Genomic DNA, 6,649 nt, shown 5'->3' on the forward strand with positions numbered 1-6,649 from the left:
AAGTGGAGTGTACAGTACTCAGAGTCTGGGAGCAGATTCAACCGAGTAGATACTTGTAAAGGAAACGGCCGGATCGCCCGATCCGTTTTTCTTCCCGGACGTTTTTTGCGTGGGTGGCCTCCAGCGTTCACTCTTGCTAGTCGGACAGCCGCGCTGCGGTCTGTGACTAAGAGTGGGCCTTTGGTACCGCACACGGTACTAAGCCGTCTGGGGGAACTAACGTCTCAGGCCAAGCGGCCAGCCCCCGGGCCAACTCTGGCTGGCGCCAGGGCTGACAGTGATGCTACTGTAATGAAATACGGAGATAGTTCCCCAAGCATTGCTCAAGGTTATCTATGCTTGCGTTGTGCAAAAATATGCGGGTGAGGAGCTCACATTGATTTTCACGTAGCCAAGGCAGAGTTTGCCGAAGACAGCCGGCGTGGCTTGCCGAGCGCGCCAGCGCATCCGCTAGGTGCAGCATTCGAGCCTCCGGGTGCTCGAAGGGGTCCCGGCCGGTCAGGCTCGACCGGCCAGGTGGCGAGGCATCTTGCAGTGCCCTTTTTCTTCTTCTTTTTTTCTGCCGGCTGCTGACAGCCGAACAAAACTCTTCTCTTGTCTGCAATCTTTCGTGGGGGCGCGTCAGCGCACCCACTGGGTGTAGCCCCCGAGATTCGGGCCGACTGCTGAGCAGTCGGGCCGGATCTCCTGGCAACTACTTTGTCTTCTTCTTTGCGGGGGCGCGTCAGCGCACCCGCTGGGTGTAGCCCCCGAGATTCGGGCCAACTGCTGAGCAGTCGGGCCGGATCTCCTGGCAACTACTTTGTCTTCTTCTTCGCGGGGGCGCGTCAGCGCACCCACTGGGTGTAGCCTCCGAGATCTGGATCGACAGCTGAGCTGGTGGGCCGGATCTCCCGGTGACTACTTTGTCTTCTTTGTTGAAGTAGATTTTTTTTCTTCTTCAGCCGGCTAGGCAGGCGAACTCCGGCACAATAGTCGGGCTCTTTGCAGCCGGCCAGGTAGTCAGCAGTCGGACGCATATTTCAGCCGGTTGCATGCAGTCGAACGCACATCTCTCTCACTCTTTTCTTCTTTTTCAGCCGGAACTCGGGCAGTCGGCCCTTTTCTTTTTCTTACAGGGCTTTGAGCAATCGGACACAGCTCCTTTTTTTTGCTCGGCCACTTCTTTCTCAGCCCACTTTTTTTACCAGCCGGACCCTTGACTTTTCTCCCGGACTCCTCACTTTCTTTTCGTTCTTTTCCGCCCGCAAAAGGTGGCAGCAGCGAATAGTGGGGGCCGCTTGGCGCGAGCCGGGTGCTGGCAGAGGCGTGGCGGCGAGCCGGCCACCCAGAGCCGGCGGAGGCGGAGGGCGCGGCAGAGGCCGACCGGGTGCCCGCGTGGGTGGAGCGGAGCAGACGACGCGGGTGGATCAGCCGGAGCAGGCGGCCGTGGTGACAGCCGGCGTGGCGCGAGGCGGCCGGGGGCGCGTGCGAGAAGCCGGATGAGCGCGGGGGTGGCCGGGACCGGGAACTGCGCAGCCGGAGTGCGGGGCCAAAGGAGGCCCGCGCGCAGCGGGGGCGGAGTGACCAGGAACCCGGCGCCGCGCGAGGCCGGCGCGTGCGGCAAGGAGGTCCGGCTTGGGTGGAGATGCCGGCGAGGCGGGCACTCGGGTCGGAGCCGGCGGCCCGAGGCGGTGGAGTCGGCGGAGGCCATGCGAGGCCGGATGCGGCGCTTGGGAGCACTCGGAGTAGAGGACGGCGATGGGACGCAGCGCCGGGCGTGGTTGTGCAGCGGCCATGGCCTCGGCTGCCAGGCACGCGTGCATGGGAGACGAGGCAGGGCAGCAGGCGAGGTGCGGCGACCCTGCGCGCGCGGAGGAGCCGGCTACCCGCAGCCTGCCTGGGGTGGTCGTCTGGAGGCGGACGGAGCCGGCCGTCCGTTGAGGCGAGACGCCGGAAGCCGTGACGGGACGCGACAGCACGATGGCCGCGTAGGCGTGGAGGCGCTCGGCCAGAGCGACGCCGATGAGGCAGCATGGGCGCGTCGAGCCAGGGCGGAGGAGGTCGGGCCCGCAGGGGTGCTTGCGCGGAGCAGCGGGTAACCGAGTAGACCCGAGGCGCGTAACTGAGGAGACCCAGATGCGAGGAGGGCCACGGCGCAGCGCCAACAAGGAACCTGGAAGCGTCGGGCGGCGGCTGCACCTGCGCGATGTGATGAAAAAGAGGCGTGCTAGTGCAGATATGTACGAGGAGTACATGTCTACAGTCTGACCAATGCATGAACACTATACGGGAAATATCTGGGGATCGTCAGACTAGTGTTTGATGTGTGTACAAGGCAATGTATGGCTTGTTTCTGTGGAAAGGAAAATTCGTCTTGTCTCTGGCCAATGCATAGGCTATCTATGACTCATATCTAGAAAAATGTATGGCCAATGGTTTGATTTGCTGGATAGGGTGTATGGCCAATGGTTTGACCATTGTATGACTTGCATCTAGCTAGCTTGTAGAGATGAAATATGGAGGAGCGAAGGTGCGTTCCGGCCAGAGCAAGGCGCAGCACGGAGGGGAGCGAACGGACGCGACCGACCGAAGCGAGGCCCTGCACGCGGCGCGTGTGGACGGACAGCCGGCGTCGCAACGGTGGTGATGACAAAGGCGGCAAGCCTGACGATGAGGACGCGCCGTCCCACGCGGCCACTCCGGGGGCGGGTCGAAGTCGATCCCCTGAGCGCTACCGGAGAGACGGCGCGACACCTCGGCGGTGGAGAGGAAGATGGTCCCGCCTAGACTGCGAAACTAGCAGCAGCGCGGTAGCATAGTACCGCCCCACGGTGGGCGCCAAATGTCGTGGTATTCTTATGGGGGGCGCAAGACGACATATGCCACAAGGTGGCTTCATGTGAGGGTAAGACTGCTGCTGGAATATCCAGGGACGGGTATGCGAGTAGCATGCGCTAGTTTACCCAGGTTCGGGGCTCTCCGGAGAGATAACACCCCTACTCCTGCATGTCTGAGTATATCTGGTACGGAGTTGCTCCTGGAGCTGTATCTGAAAGCAGTGCCACAGGCATCTGGTTTCATATATGCATGTATGTGGCTTGCTCTAGTGGCCGGCCATGCTCATGGGTCATGGCCGTGAGCATGTGTATGCTCATGCGTGTGTGCATGTGAGGGTGGATGGATGGATGGATGTATGGATATATATAGTGTGGAGCTAGCTTACTATCTAAGCTAAGTGTGGTATGGGAGCAAGGGGGTATGGTGGGGTGTCATCCTTGTCCCCTGGGTCACTTCATAAATAGTGCCCAGGGACACTGTACATGATGGCTGGGGTGACACGTGAACAGTGTCAGGTACGGCCGTCATGTCGGGGTCGCGTCAGGCTGCAGTTGACTTCGGGAAGCCGGCTGGTTGTTGCAGTCGGTAGCCAGCAGTCGGCCTGGTGGAGCAGTCGGCAGCCAGCAATCGGCCTGGTGGAGCAGTCGGTAGCCAGCAGTCGGCAGCCAGCAGTCGGCCTGGTGGAGCAGTCGGCAGCCAGCAGTCGGCCTGGTGGAGCAGTCGGCAGCCAGCAGTCGGCCTGGTGGAGCAGTCGGCAGCCAGCAGTCCGCCTGGTGGAGCAGTCGGCAGCCAGCAGTCGGCAGCCAGCAGTCGGCCTGGTAGTTGGACCGAGGGATTTGCTAGCCCCGATGTCTTGAATTCTTGTCTCGCCGTCTTCGAGGTATCTGTGTCCAATTACTCCGACAATACAGTTTCTACTACTTTTAGTATGTTGCCAGTTGAATCAAAACCTTGATATGATGTTGTTGAGTGGTATTGCAAACTGTTGTGGATGTCTCAAATCTTTTTCTTAGCATTTACAGCTGTTATGCTGTCCAATTTTCCCTAGAAATTCTAATGTCTTTGCATTTTGGTTGTGCTTTTAGATGGCCACTCGTGCTCAAAACCAAGTGTTTCGCCTGACCCGATGCCTCGATGTGCCTGGTCATACTGCTATGTTAGTCCGGGTAATGATCGAGACGGGTTATCGTTGGTATCCCGAATACACTGTCGAAGAGCAATTCCGAGACTTTAATCAAAGCCAATATTTCTGCACCGTCAGTATATTTCCTTCTTATCCTGGATCTACCGAGCCCCTCCACTGTTCCTATGGACTCGGGGTTACTGTTGAGATGACTGTGCAGGATGCTGCCTATTCCATGATGACCATCATGCGAGTCCGGACTGGCCTGCTTCGGAACACCAACTTCCGTTATATGCCAGCTTCACTCCCGGGAGCGCAAGGGTATCTCCAGGCTATCTATGCTAACCCCACTCAGGAGGACTCACTAACTCGTACCACTGCCGAGATGCTCGAGGATAAGGACCGAGAGAATCGGGCCTTGAGACTGGAGCTTTTCAACACCCGTGCTGATCATTGGGCCACTTTGACTCGGTTTGCACCGGCTGTGCAAGCTGGATGTATGGATACGAGGGATCTGTATCCTGTGAGATCTTCTCTGCCAGACATGGTGGATTGGTGTGATGTGGGAGGCATCACCCCACCCCGTGGTCCCCGCAGGCCACCGTTTGTTGGTCCAAGACCTCATCCTAGCCCCTTTGGTCCACAAGCTCCGCAGGACCGTCTATTCCCGGATGATCACGTTGAACTTCCAGGCTATGGAGGTGACTTCTATGAGAACTATTACGGAGTTGTCTGAGTTAGTAGTAGTATCACTAGTATTGTAATAGTTGTATCTCCACTGTCCTGCGTGACTTGTGGAATATGACTTAGTGTGTAATCAATTCCGAGAGGTGTAGAAAAATAATGTATAGGAGCTTGGAATGCCTCCGATGAGATGTAACGTCTTTCATCATAGTTGTACTGTAGCCTGGGCTTGTGCTAAACTATGTATGGTGTGTATGACCATTGGTATATATATGGCAGTTCTATATTACCATGACATACGGATGAACATCTCTGCATTCAGTGTTATCCATTACATTCTGCACTTCCTTGCTAAGTTGTGCCATCCTTATCTAAACCGTTGTCTTGTTTTCTCCTAGGATGGTCAACACCCGCAACAACCCTGCTGCCCCGGAGTAGGGGGAAGCTAGTGCAGTTAGGGGTGAAAATCTGCCTCACCCGCCTTCTCTGGCCGAAGTGATGCTGGAGGCGGAAAGAAACAAGCGTGAGACTAACCGCTTGCTGGAGCGGATTGAGCAGAACACTGCACACCATCAGCGAAATGACTTGGTGCTTGGTGTCAATCAATGACTTTATCAAGCTGTATCCACCAAAGTTTAACCATTCCGTCGAGCCCCTCGACGTGGATGACTGGCTTTGTAGCATCAACCACAAGCTATGTTCTACCAACGTAGCCGAAGCTGATAAGGTTACTTATGATGCCTATCACCTCGAAGGCCCTGCTAGCCTTTGGTGGGAAAATTTTGAAGCTATGCGTCCGGTCGGCCAAGTCACTACTTGGGCTGAATTCAGTGAGGCTTTCTGTGAGCATCACATTCCGGAAGGTCTCATAGATCGCAAGAGGGAAGAGTTCTGCAATTTTACCCAAGGAAGATTGACTGTGGATGCATATAGTCGTGAATTTGGGAATCTGGCACGATATGCTCCTGAAGAGGTATCCACCTACGCTAAGAAGCAGGCAAGGTTCCGCAAGGGACTTAGCCCTGAGCTTCGCCGCGATCTTCGTCTGCACGAGTGCACCTCCTTTCAGAAGTTGGTCAACAAAGCCATCAGTGCTGAGACAGGCCAGTCTGACTATGACGCTTCACGCAAGCACTCCCGTGATTTTGGCTCTACATCCGGCTCTGGATCTCAGAAGCGTCGGGTGTGGATTCCAAGCACGGCACTGCCACCCAGGTTCATTCCGAGGCCATCCTTTGAGGTGCCTCGTCCCAACCAGCAGTTTGCACCGTCCAAGCCCTATGGTGGCCCCGCTGCTAATGCTGCTCCACGCCCCAATGTTGTGACATGTTTCAAGTGTGGAGAGCCGGGTCATTAGAGCCGAGAGTGTCCTCAGAACAACAACCCCAATCAGTCTGGAAAGTCCGTTGGTCGTGGTAAGCCAGCGGGAAAGACAATTTACGCCAAGCCGGTCACCACTGCACGTGGCCATGTCAACTATGTTTCAGCCGAGAAGGCTCATGAGGATCCTAACGTCGTCCTTGGTATGCTCCTTATTAATTGCCATCCGGCATCTGTTCTTTTTGATACTGGAGCATCTCATTCATTCATATCCGAGAACTATGCTCGATTGCATAACACGACATTCTGTGACATGCCCGCTACCATGGAAATTCAAACCCCTGGCTCTAGATGGCAAACTTCTAGAGTAAGCCATGGGAACGAAATTCTTGTCGATAGACTTGTCTTCCTTGCATCATTAATAGCTCTCAAGTCCTCGGACATAAACATCATCTTGGGTATGGACTGGATGTCATCTCATTATGCTAAGATTGATTGTGCCACTAGAACCGTTCAACTTACACACCCATTGGGCAAGACAGTCAATGTATTAACTCGAGTGGCTAGGCGCCAGCTTTACTCCCTAAAAGCCAACCCCCTTCCAGACCTTGAGGATGTTCCGGTAGTCCGAGACTTTCCGGATGTCTTTCCCGAAGAACTGCCAGGTGTTCCACCTGACAGGGATGTCGAGTTTGTAATAGA

This window comes from Triticum urartu, chromosome 6A (genome assembly GCF_056163025.1).
Source record: "Triticum urartu cultivar PI428250 chromosome 6A, HENAU_Tu73, whole genome shotgun sequence".
Taxonomy (NCBI): domain Eukaryota; kingdom Viridiplantae; phylum Streptophyta; class Magnoliopsida; order Poales; family Poaceae; genus Triticum; species Triticum urartu.